General features: G+C 32.5%; 1 protein-coding gene across 7 annotated transcripts in view; it reads left to right on the top strand.

Moving 5' to 3' along the window:
* Positions 1-13,402, top strand: part of LOC124956342 (protein abrupt) — a 72,530-nt gene that overhangs the window by 1,588 nt on the left and 57,540 nt on the right. The window lies entirely within an intron of this gene.

Raw genomic sequence — 13,402 nt, forward strand, 5'->3', positions numbered from 1 at the left:
ATGTACATACACATACACATACATATATATGTATATACATATATATATATAATATAGGTAAACTTGGCACGAGTACATCAAGCCACATATATATTCCTACGCTGCTCTGATTATTAACGAGTTATTACCGCGATACTAATTAAGTTTAATCGCAAGGCCGCCCGTTCGTTAAAGTTAATTGCAGTATCGACCACGGCCCACGTCGTTAATTGCGCCGTCCTGCTCGTTGCTGCTCGAACGGCGCGCGCTTTTATGGAAGTTTGCCGATCCGATCGCAAATACTCTAAGGCAAATACTCTATCTCTATCTCTATCTCTCCTATATCTATATCTATCTATCTCTTTCTCTCACTCTCTCTCTCTCTCTCTCTCTCGTTGAAGAGCACATCGGTATCATTCTCTTTCTCTGTCTCTCTCTCTCTCTGTGTCTCTCTCTCTGTCCTTTTCTTAGTGTTACAAACTATATTCTCGAATTATGATCGTTAACATACATCTCGTTGGTATATGATTTCTAATCGTTAGTCTAATCCTCTTCTTCCTCCTCCTCCTCCTCCTCCTCCTCCTTTTCCTCTTCCTCTTCTTCTTCTTCTTTTTTTCATCTTCTTCGTCTTCTAACGGCATCTTCTTCTATTCTCTCTTCGATCTTAACTATAGTATAGTGGTAGTCATTTTCAACTAGCAGCTGCACGTTAGCTCTTTGCAACCGGTCGCGATCCATTGCTTTGTTGTTACATCGTACATACATACACACGTTACGTATGTACGTAAATAGATACCTACATACATAAATACATACGTACATACTTAAGTATGTATATGCCGGTAGATCGAATATATTGAAAATGAGATAGAGATAGGTACAATACATTGGTATTTATTATTACAAATATTTCTAAGATCATTCAAATGAATAATTCTCTCGTTTATCATTCACTACGTTTGCTACGTATTAATCGATTAATTTTTACTTTTTTTTTTCTTTTGCAAATGTCCTAATTTCATTAAAATTTTCTTCTCCTTTCTCTCCCTTTTCTCTCCTTTCAATATTTATTTATCTATTTATTTATTTATTTACTTCTCGTGGATATATATATATATATATATATATATATATCGTTCGTTTGATTTGATCAAGAAAATTTGTAGACTTCAGTAGCCATTACGAGAAGCACACGCATATTCGTACTCTGCGTGCGTCGAGCGTGATCAATAAATCGGCCTGTGCAGTACTAATACATACGAAGGGCTTTGCGTATATGCACACGTGGCCTGTATGCTGCATACTGTTCTGAGAGAGTGAGAGTAAGCGAGCAAGCGAGCGAGCGAGTGAGAAAGAGAGAGAGAGAGAGAGAGAGAGAGAGAGAGAGAGAAAACGAGTGACTAAACGTCTATCTAAGCGGAAGAACATCGAACTTCTATATAAAAGGGACTCTAAAAGAGAGAGTGAGAAAGAAAATGTGTGAGAGAGAGAGAGAGAGAGAGATAAATAGATTATCAGTAGACGTACAAATAAAACGCATAATTTTCATACTATACATGTTTATAACAGATTCGTGACAATCGTAATTACGTCATGAACGATATTATTAGTTTTTATCTTCTCTTTCTCTCTCTCTGTCTCTCTCTCTCTTTCTTTCATTCTTTTATTCTATTTCTAATCGATACACATACATACATACGCAGAGAAAAAGAGAGAGAGAGAGAGAAAGAGAAAGAGAGAGACTCACACGTATATTAAATATCAAATAAGAAATTGACTTTTTAAAAATTTATTTTCGAAAAAGTATTAATGCGCCTTTTGAAATCACTTTTTATGACTTATCCTACGGCATATATAATTTCTATAATTTTCAATGTATCTAATTTCTAAAAGAACCCTGTTTGAATATTCGGTAAGACACTTCGAGTCAGAGAGAAAGAGAGAGAAAGAGAGAGAGAGAGAGAGAAATGGAGGATAGTAAGAGTGGCAGGGGGAGGGGGCGGGAGTGCGTCCATCCGTTAGAAGTAACAGTTAACAACATAACTTAGCCTTCACTTTCTCTCCTACTCGACGGCGTTGGCTATCGTTCTGCTTCCCGTCGACTTTTTGATAAATTCGATACGAAACTTCCTGAATATGAGAGAGGGAGAGAGAGAGAGAGAGAGAGAGAGAGAGAGAGAGAGAGAGAGAGAGAGAGAGAAAGAAAGACAAGGATAGAAACATTTATGACATTAATGTAACGCACACGTGCATTATACCGACGTTTAAATAATACATGTTACGTTACAGATCAAATTGATTGATTTGATAATCTTTCCCATTGCATATTTTCATTCATTCACATTGAAGATAATAGTATCAAAAGTAAAAGAAAAAAAGAAATGGAAAAAAACAAAATAGACAGAGTTTATAATTTCTCTTAATTTTTTTTCTTTTTCTTTTTCATTTTACTAAGTATCTACACACACACAGACACACACACACACATATATATATATATATATAAATATTTACTGACAAGAAATTAGTTAATTGTAGAAAGACCACTCTTCGTGATAGTCGTCAGACGTAGTAAAATTCAAAATTACAACTCGAAAGTAGGTATATATATACATAAATATGCAATACATACATATTATAAATATTATCAAGTTTCTCGATAAACTCAAATCGATATAAGATTACTTTTTTCCAATCTTTTTCTTTCTTCCTTTTTCTCTTTTATTTATTTATTTATTTTATTTTTTTAGCTTTCATATATATATATATATATATATATATATATATATATATATTGTTGTTTAATCGCAATATATATTTCCTTTTCAAAGACGAGACCTCGACGGTCGTTAAACTCGATATACATACATATTTGCCATTACTCGTTATCGCGACGACGAGACTTAAAACAACGTGAATAAGAAAACTTGACAGATTATCGTTACTTTTCTTGAAGGATTTTCGTTTTTTTCTCTCTTATTTTTCTCTCGTTTTGTTTTTCCCTCTTCCTCTTTTTCATTTTTATGTGATAATCATATATAATCATACGAAGCATGTAGTACGTATGTATTCGTAGACATTTATTAGATTATTTGATCAATACCAAAATCTCTCTCTCTCTCTCTCTCTCTTTTTCTCTCTCTATCGTGAAGAGTTTTAGACTTAGGGCTATATCATAAAGTCTGCCCTTTTATTAACGACCAACTCGCACGCTTTCATGCGATAAGTTCCCTTTACTACGTACTATAACAACTACTGCGGTCGATGTTGGAAGAGGATACTCTTGGATCGGGTAAACCATACTCGCGGGAAAGATATATGGATTCATCGTTTGAAACATAATTTTTCTTTCTCTCTCTCTTTCTCTCTCTTTTTTTATTTATTTATTTATTCTTTTTGACATTTTTATAAAGAAAAATAAATAAATGAAAACTAAGATTTCGATTAATGTAAGATATCGAGTCTCTCTCTCTCTCTCTCTCTCTCTCTCTCTCTTTCGCTTTAGCACTCGTTTCCGTAATTAGAACGTAATCATTGAGACGAGTATGTTATTCGGTATATATATATATATATATATACATATATATATTATCGGTATATATATATATATATACCGATAACACCTTATAAGCTAGATAGAGTAATTCAAATATAACTTGTTCATGTTCTTCGCGCTTGCTTATCGTCACATTCACGTTTCGATTACAACTGTGGTCTCCTCGGTAATAATCAACATACGTAAAGATTTCTTATCTTGATATAATTGTAAGAATTATTATTTTCTCTCCTTTACCGTCTATGTCAATCGAGTTATGGTAGAAATTGAATAATATATTATTATATTTTCTCTTACGATTTAACGTATGAGTTATATATAATATAGATATATGTATATATGATTAGAAATTTTTGATTAAAAAAATTTTTGCGCGGCTTTCTTTCTCTTTCTTTGTCATTTCTTTTTCTTCGTTATTTTTTTTTTTTTTTTTTTTTTATCTATTTTGTCTCTTTTTTACATAATAAAATTACTTGACAGACGTGTTACAAAATTTCTATTCTTCTCCCTTTATCTCACTCTCTCTCTCTCTCTCTCTCTCTCTTTTTTTTAAGTTTAATTAGTCTTGGCACGTTCATTGAGGACGATGACTTTGAAAGAGATAGACAGAGCCAGAGAAAAAGAGAGATAGAGTAAGAGAGAGAGAGAGAAAGAGAGACAGAGAGAGAGAGAGAGAGAGAGATAGATAGATAGACAGATAGATAGGTAGATACAAAGAATTAGAACGATCGTCTCATCGCCACAATGCTCCGCTTGTCCGTACGAATATCAGCATGCAAGTTGCGATAAGTATTATAATATGTATAAAAGAAGAAATAAGAAAGAGAAAGAAAGAGAGAGAGAGAGAGAGAATAAGAGAGTGAAAGAGAGAGAAAGAGAAAGAGAATAAAACAAAGAGAGAAAGAGAGAGAGAGAGAGAGAGAGAGAGGGATAGAGGAGAGGGTGGGACGATCGACAAAAACGAAGCAAATTAACCGAATTATGGAAGCGTCACGTTTGCTAATGATTTATGCGCGACAATGCGCCGGTAATTGCCACTGTGTGTACGAACGAGAACGACGCGCGGCGTGTCCGCCGATTAATTAATGAATCGAGAAGCACGAGATTGTGGTTGGTGGCTGATGTACATACATGGATACATATATACATATATACATACATACATACATACATGCATGGATGCATACATACATAGATAAATATATACGTTTGTATGTATATGCGTTCTTCACTTGACTGTGCTCGTGACGATTGCTGTTGCTCTCTCAAACTAGAGAGAGAGAGAGAGAGAGAGAGAGATAAAGATATGGTCAATTGTTTCTCTCCTTCTCTCTCTCTCTCTCTCTCTCTCTCTCTCTCTCTTTTTCTCTCTTTCTCTCGCTTTCATCGTTTTAATACTGATTTCGAAAGAATCATCCGACTCATTCTCTCATCATAATCATTCTAACATTCTTCTCAAATGAAAAGATATATTACATTTCATTCATTCATTCGATATATCACAATTTTCTATATACGATTTCCTCATACGATAATTTTAATAATCTATAAAAGAATTGACCTAAAAAGTAATATCGTAAAAGATTAATATAACAAATCGTTAATATCATTTAAAAACTTTTGGAACCGCCTGTAGAAGAAGAAGAAGAAGAAGAAAAAGAAGAAAAAGAAAAGAAATTATTAATTTTTATCGTCCAATAATCATGACTCAAATAAATATCTACTCACCATTATATGATATCCCTTCTCGTTCTATGATTAGATGTAAATTTTCTTCTTCTTTTCTTTTTCTTTTTTCTTTTTTTTTTTTTCGTTCGATCTAATCTCGAATATCGTCTCACATAGAAATATTGTTCCTCTTTGTAGGATTATTTTTACGTGGAGGGTAATTTTTTTCTTTCTTTTTTTTTTTTTTTTTAATATTTTCTATAAATAATCGAATTGTGAATATTTTGTCTCTAAAACATTCGTATATTCTTTTCTCTCTCTCTCTCTCTCTCTCTCTCTCATTTTTATCATTTCCCTTATTATCATCAACTCGTGTTCGTCCACACGAAAATATCCGCATGAGATCGTTCCGGTCTGTTTTGGCAGAGCAAACGTCGTAACGTGACAAGCAAACAGGGCTCGTTTATTTCATGGCGGAATAATTATCACGATTCGAAAGTGAAATCACATTTGTGTTCATTCTCTCTCTCTCTTTTTGTCTCTCTCTTTCTCTCTTTCAAACTCAATGCAATGCACTGCAATGCAATCTAATGCAACGCGACAGAATGCAATGAAATTTTCTTCAACTTTAAATAGTAAACAAAACCGATTATTTGATAAATCATATTTTGATCGAAAAGTTTCGAAGAAAAAGAATGTACGATCTTTAAATTTGAAAATTGATTTAGTATTCTTTTCATTCTTTCTCTCTTTATCTTACAAATTCAAAATACAATTTTTTTTTTCAACCATTAAATAGTAAATTCATAAGGCACGATCAAACTTTTCGTAATGAACCGGAATACGAAATGATCGAGGAGAAATTCCATTGAATTAGAATTTCTAGATATACTTGATGATTTTTATGATGAAATAACTTATGTTTACTTCAGTCATATATATATATATATATATATATATATATATATATATATATATATATAAACAAGGTGATTGTTATACAATAAAATAACTTATGATTACTTCGGGCATATGTATGTATACTCGTACATATTCGATATATATAGTGCTAGAATATTCGTAGGACCTGTAGAAAAACACGCGAGTACGCACATCTAGCGCCTACCTGCCGTGACGAGTACAAGGTTTCGAAGAGAGGCCCTGGTGAGGCCCTGGTGAGGCCCTGGTAAGGCCCCTGAGGGAACGTAGCAGCTGGCTCGATAATTGCGCTAGCGATATTATTAATGGTCCCAGATTTACTTCACACAGGGTTCTTCCTTCAGGTATATATATACATATATATATAGACTTATGTATATCGTACGTATATGCGCGAGTACTTTACATACATACTTTCTTCCTTTGCATACATTGTGCGTACACCTTAAGCTTTACTACATCGAAAAAGAAAGAGAGAGAGAGAGAGAGAGAGAAAAAAATAAACCGGCGGATGTAACCGTATTCGCACAATAATAATGTCTCCGAACAAGACAGAGATGAAGAGTGAGTGAGTGAGTGAGTGAGCGAGCGAATGAATGTATGTGTGTGTGTATGCATATGCGCAAGTGTGTGTAAATTCCCCTTCGTTGTTTGCTCTGCACTTCTGAGTTTTGTAGTCTGGCCGAAGAACGAGACTCCTTGTTGTTATTATGCACGAAGAAAAGTATTATTTTTATTAATGTTTAAAAATTTCATTTTTCGTTGTTTTATATTTTTTCTTTTTCATTCTTTCTTACTTTCTTTCTTTCTCCTTGGAGGTGTTTTTTCTTTTTCCTTAATTTCGATTTCAACGAAAAAAAAAAAAAGAAAGAAAGAAAGAAAGAAAGAAAAGAAATAAATAAATAAATAAGTAAAAAAAGAAAGAAAAAGGTGAGGAAAAAATATTATTTCAATTATTCGATTGAAAATATTTATTCCAATCTTATTAACATATTCATCGATATAATATAATAATAATGATTCAATGTTCCCTCATTAAATTGAATATATTTATCGATAAGGACTAGATTCCCAAGTTAATATTCGTTCTTGAAATAATTTTATAATTCGGCTTCTCGTTTTCACGAATTTATTATGCATAAATTTTGCATATACGACTGATTACTTCTGTTACTGTTGATATTACTCGTTGCTGTTGTTCCTCTTGCTGTTAATGTTACTGCTGCTGTTGCTGCTGTTACTGCCACTGTTATTACCTTCACCTGCGAATAAATTAACAGACACGAATTTCATGTGCAGAACTTTCGTGCTTCAGGTGCGATCGAACGATTAGATGTATCTTGTGTGTTTCTTAGAACATATATACATACCTACTTGTATATATTTATTTATTATCGTTATCGAATCATTATCATTTCCAAGAAGAGTCAATTACTTTCTTCCTTCCTTTTCTTTTTTTTTTTTTTTCCTTTTTTGACAAAGCTTTTGTATATCCCTTTATCTCTATTTCTCTTTCTCTCTCTCTCTCTCTCTCTCTCTCTCTCTCTCTGTCTCTCTATCTATCTCTGTTCGTCCTTCTTTTTATTTGATTCTATTTTATTCGTTTCAACTAATGGCCCTCCACGTGTCGTTCACATTTTACATTACTGTATGAAACAAAGGGAGAGAGCAAGAGAGAGTTAGGCAAAGATAGAGAGAGTGAGAGTGAGAGAGAGAGAGAGAGAGAGAGAGAGAGAGAAACTCTCTTTATCACTCAACTCAGAAGACTCTTCCTGTGTCTGCTTATTCTCAACACTTAGGGAAAGCATTCGGTACTAGTGCCACCGACAGTGCACTTCCATTACGGTTTTTGTATGAGAATTTCATCTATTTTCGAAAGTTCCCTTGGTAACTCGACTCTCTTATACTTCTCTCCTCTCCTACTCTCTCCCTCTCCCTCTCTCTCTCTCTCTCTCTCTCTCTCGTTTCTTTTTTTCTTTTTCTTTTTTTCAAGGACAACCAGGGATTTCTGTTTAAATCATCTATATACATATATATACATACATACAAATACGCATACGCATACGGTCCTACCATTCCTAGAAAGAGAATATTGTAATTTGAGTTTCGTTATGGGGATTTTCGGTTTTGTGGCACATGTATATTCCAAGTTATAACATCTAACTCGTTAGAATTAGTAAAATATATATATATATATATATATATTGTATATATCTATATATATACAGTAGACTGCCGTACAAGGCGATTAATGCGTTTCGCATTGTATAAAATTGCATTATAGGAAATTGTGTTTCTCATGTTTCCGGAACGAAAAAAGAAAAAGAAAACAATTACAAAAGAGAAGAAAATCTACTGCATTATAACATAAATAAAGAATTCTTGAGAATTTGTCGTGTAAACAACTTTCATTCATATTTTAAATTGATATATTAAAAAAAAAGAAAAAAGTATACGATTATTCATAGTACGTTGAAAATCACGTGGCCTTTAGCCTTTCAAAAATTCCAACGTTGTAAAAGTCATGAAACTTTTCTTTTATATTTCTTCTTTTTTTTTTTTTTTTTTCGAGAAACTATCTTGAAAAATATGGACATACCTACGTATACCTGCACTTAGGTATAGATAGGGAGAGGGAAACATTTTCACTTTCTTTCTTTCATTTCATCCCTTCGAACAGAATAGTTTAACTACGTTTAACAAGACAAATGTCGTCTATTCTTCTCGTTCTAAGCGCCATTATAAATATTTTTTATTACACTTAGGTAATATTAATAACAAATTGCAATCTCATAAAATAATAAGCGATATCCTCGTTTGTACATCGTTTATTCCTAACAATAGGCCAAAATATTATTCGTATAGTGCCATAAATATGTAAGAGATTCCTTAGTAAAAGAAAAAGAAAAAAAGAGAGGGAGAAAAGGAAGAGAGAAAGAAAGGAAAAGAAGAGTGAAAAAGAAAAGGAGACAGAGAAGAGGAAAAAGAAAGAGAAAAAGGGGAGGGGGTTGGAAAAAGAAGCATTTCTTCCTTCTTGGTTAGAAATTATTATGGTGTACGAAAGTCCATGGTATATCCTATGAGAAAGAATAATAATCTCATAAGAAGTAGATATTTATGGGGGAGTAGTGGAGTTGGGGTGTTAGGGTACCAGGAAAGTAAGGAAGTGGCAGGGGTACGGATAGTGGTAAGGGCATCGGAATGAGTAGGAGAAGGGACAAGGAAGGGAGAATTGTCGAATGGAGGAGAAGGTATACCTTAGGTACCTGCAAAGAAATCGATCGGGTTTGTTGCTTTGTGGTAAGAACGAACCATCGAGGGTTCTACTTTTATACCTGGCTTTTGGGCCATAGTCCTTTTCGATATTTCGTCGATACCTAAAACCTTATACCTTAACGCCAATGCTACTTTTCTTACGTAATCATTTTGTTCGAGACGGAATTTCTTTCGTTCTCTCTCTCTCTCTCTTAGAAAAATCGATAATTTTTGTCTTTTTCTTCTTTTCTCTTTTTTTCTTTTTGATTTTATCGTCGCATCAAAGTACATTATAAGATAAGAAAAAATAAAAAAGAAAGAGAGAAAGAAAAAAAAAAAGAATTTTATTAAAGACTCTATTATGAGCTCTTTTTGTTCATTTATACGTGACAAAGAATCAAAAGCATTTTATATATATGTATATATATATATATATGTGTGTGTGTGTGTGTGTGTGTGTTTGCATTTATATATTTATGTATGCATACGTAGGTAGCATGTAATATAATATTGCAAAAGAGAAATGAATAAGCTCGTCTCTGCTGTTACTTGTTAGATAAAAGAGAAGAACCCTTTTTACTTTGAAAATGTAAGAGCAGTGAGGACTGTGAAGAGGGGAACGTGGGACGAGGGGGTGATGGGAAGAAACAGAGTATGCGAGTGTAGTACGTAGTAATGTTTTTCCTTCTTAATAATTTTTTAACTTATGCAATTGACAAAAGTAAATGCAAAGAAGAATAAAAGTAGGAGGGGGAAGAAGAGAGAGAAACAAAAAGAAAGAAAAAAAGAAAAAAAAGAAAAGGATACGCGGCAGCCAAGTAATTTCTTTCTTTCTATCTTTTTTTTTTTTATTTTTCTTTTTTTTTTTTTTCCTTTTCTCTTTTTTTTTTTTTTTTTTTTTTTTTTTTGAAGACGACAAATTTCAACTTCTGCGCGACAAGCAGAACTCATCCAACAAATTTATACTCCGAATGGCCTTTACGTTTGATCGTAATATTAAATACGATAAATTAGCTGGTGCGCTAGCTAAGTGATAAACAAAAGTATGGAGATAAAAATTTCTCGCCTCTGACGTATTAACGTACATACGTATTTACGTATACGTACTAACGTGAAGACATATTCAACGTTTCGATAAATAATATAATCTAAGTGTGTACATATATGCAATACAATACATACATGCATACCTTTTACGATCGATCTTAATAAATATTTCTCTTTTTTGTATTTCTAATCGAATGAAATTTTTAAAATGATAAAAATTGGCTATAATTTTGTGCAACGTATACAAGATAACAAATTGCAGAAAGAGAGAGAGAGAGAGAGAGAGAGAGAGAGCGAAATTATGATGAAACAATAAGGTCGGAATCAAAAAAAAAAAAAAAAGAAAAAAGAGAGAGAGAGAGAAAAGAAATGTCTTCTGTTAAAATACCGCCAATAAAGTTTCACTTTCTTATCGCTTAAAACACGAAACGATAGTAATCTACGATATCAAAAGGAACGTTTATTTATAAATCGATTATATCCTCGATGTCATCGATATTTTCGAAAAATTATGAAGGAAGTGCAAATGCAACTGAACGATCGTTTTCAGGGTCGTGTTGTACCACGTACATAAGCACACACGCACATACACACACATACACATATACACAAATATATGTGTATATATCTAAGGCGCATTAGGGCAGAACACCGAGGTCTCTGCGCTCCTGGAGAAGAGGTCATACATTTTCAAAAGGTTACTTCTCACGGACTGTTATTATGAAGAAGAAAAAAAGGAAAGAAAAAAAAAGGAAAGAAAGAAAAAAAAAGAGAAAAATATAATCTGCAAAATGAGAACTATTTGCTAAAACCAAAGAGGAAAAGAGAATTCATACGCGAATTTGATATCAATCGAAACAAATTTGTTCCTTTGAGAACTTTGAACGATGTCACCGTTGTTTTTAGGACAACTTCAATAATATGAATGCCGTCCTCGAATATTTTATTTTCTTTTCAAGTTTTTTCTTTCAAATAGAAAACGAACCTTCAACTCTCTCTCACTCACTCACTCCCTAATGATTGTGTGAGAGAGAGAGAGAGAGAGAGAGAGAGAGAGAGGAAATAAAAATATTCCATGAATTCTAAATCCCTTATTCGTTTTCGAATATACAAGTCGACGTTTTCATGACTATTTTCATTACCAAAGGTCTCCTAATTGGCAGTCTAGAAAGAAAAAAAGAGAGGACAGGAGAAAGAAAAAGATAGATAGACAGAGAGAGAGAAAGAGAGAGATAGGCAGATTCACGTTTGATGATCGTAGTATAGTCGATGCAGACGTATGTATGTACGTACGTGGATGGTTATTAAAGGGTCGTCAACCTGACGCGAGTGTTAACTCCTACCAAGTGATTAGGAAACGGCAAATACCGTGGCTGCCTGCCTGCCTGCCTGCCTGCCTGCCTGCCTGCGTGCGTGCGTGCGTTTGTGCGTGCGTACATTTGTGCGTACGCGCGAACGCAAACGACCGATACTTATACGATGGATCTAAGTTACATGCATACATACATACATACATATATGCATACATGCATGCTAAGTTACAAGTTGGTTGCACCTGCGCAACCCCATATATTTTCACTCATAATCGTTTATATCTTTTCGTATATTGCTATCCTTATTTTCTTGTTATTATTTTTATTATTATTATTATTGTTGTTGTTGTTGTTGTTATTGTTGTTGTTGTTGTTGTTGTTGTTGTTGTTGTTGTTACTTTTTTTTTTTTTACTGCGATTACCTGAAATCTACAGGTATCAGTCACATTTTTTTATTTGTCTCATTTCGTCCCCGTTCAGCCACCCTCCCCACCCCGACCTTCTTCCCTTCCTTTCGCACGCTCGCAAATAAAAAATATTTTCAAAATATTGCTCGATCGTACCAAATAATCTCACTCGTATATTAATAATTTTTTTTTTTTTTTTTTTTTTTTTTTTTTTTTTTTCTATGATTTTTAATAATTTCTTTTTATGCTTCCTTTTATTTTCACAACGATCAAAATTGATTGTTGCAATTAAAGTAATTGCAATTAGAGTTTTATCGTGTCTCCGTTTTGTTTAATTAATTCATATATTTAACCGATTAAAGTCGTAACTAATTTTAATGTTATATATGCATATATATATATATATATATATATATATATATATATATATATATATATATATATATATTCAAAAATAGTGTTCTTATCGATTGTACTTGCATAGTACGTACGTACGTACGTGCACACTTGTTCACTTCTTCCATTTCTTTTTTTCTTTGGTTTTTTCATTTTTTTTCTATACACACACACACACACACACACACACACAAAGAGAAAAAAGGTGTTCTCTCTTTATATTAACGAAAACTCTTCGTTTGACGACTACTTACGATAATAATCATGAAGAACTGATTTAAGATAAAAAAAAATTTTAAACTAACATTGCAAAATAGATTTAATTAAACACGATGTAACTAATTCATCTTATCACTTATCTTATCATATATATATATATATATATATATATATATATATATATATATATCAATCTGTCAATGAATCAGACACTTCTCTACTACAAATATATAAATAATTTTTCTGATAAACGCGCGCAAAAAAAAAAACAAAAATAAGAAAAAAAAAACGAAATTATATTATAAATGACAAATTATTTTGATTGAAGACAAAAAATGGTATGAATTGTATATTTGCTATCATTTTACTAATGATACGCTTATGTACAGTTACATGAATGTACATATATATATATATATGCATGTATCTAACACTTGATTATTATATATTGCATTTTTAAATATTATAAATGTTCATGACTCTTTCTCTATCTCTGAAAAACTAATAAATCTGATTTATATTCTTTTCCACATCCATGGAATATTATCGATTTTATTATTAAATAATAAATTCAAACGAAAACAATTTTGTTATCTCTGTAGTACGTATATAAATATATATAT

The sequence above is a fragment of the Vespa velutina genome, chromosome 21 (genome assembly GCF_912470025.1).
Source record: "Vespa velutina chromosome 21, iVesVel2.1, whole genome shotgun sequence".
Classification (NCBI taxonomy): domain Eukaryota; kingdom Metazoa; phylum Arthropoda; class Insecta; order Hymenoptera; family Vespidae; genus Vespa; species Vespa velutina.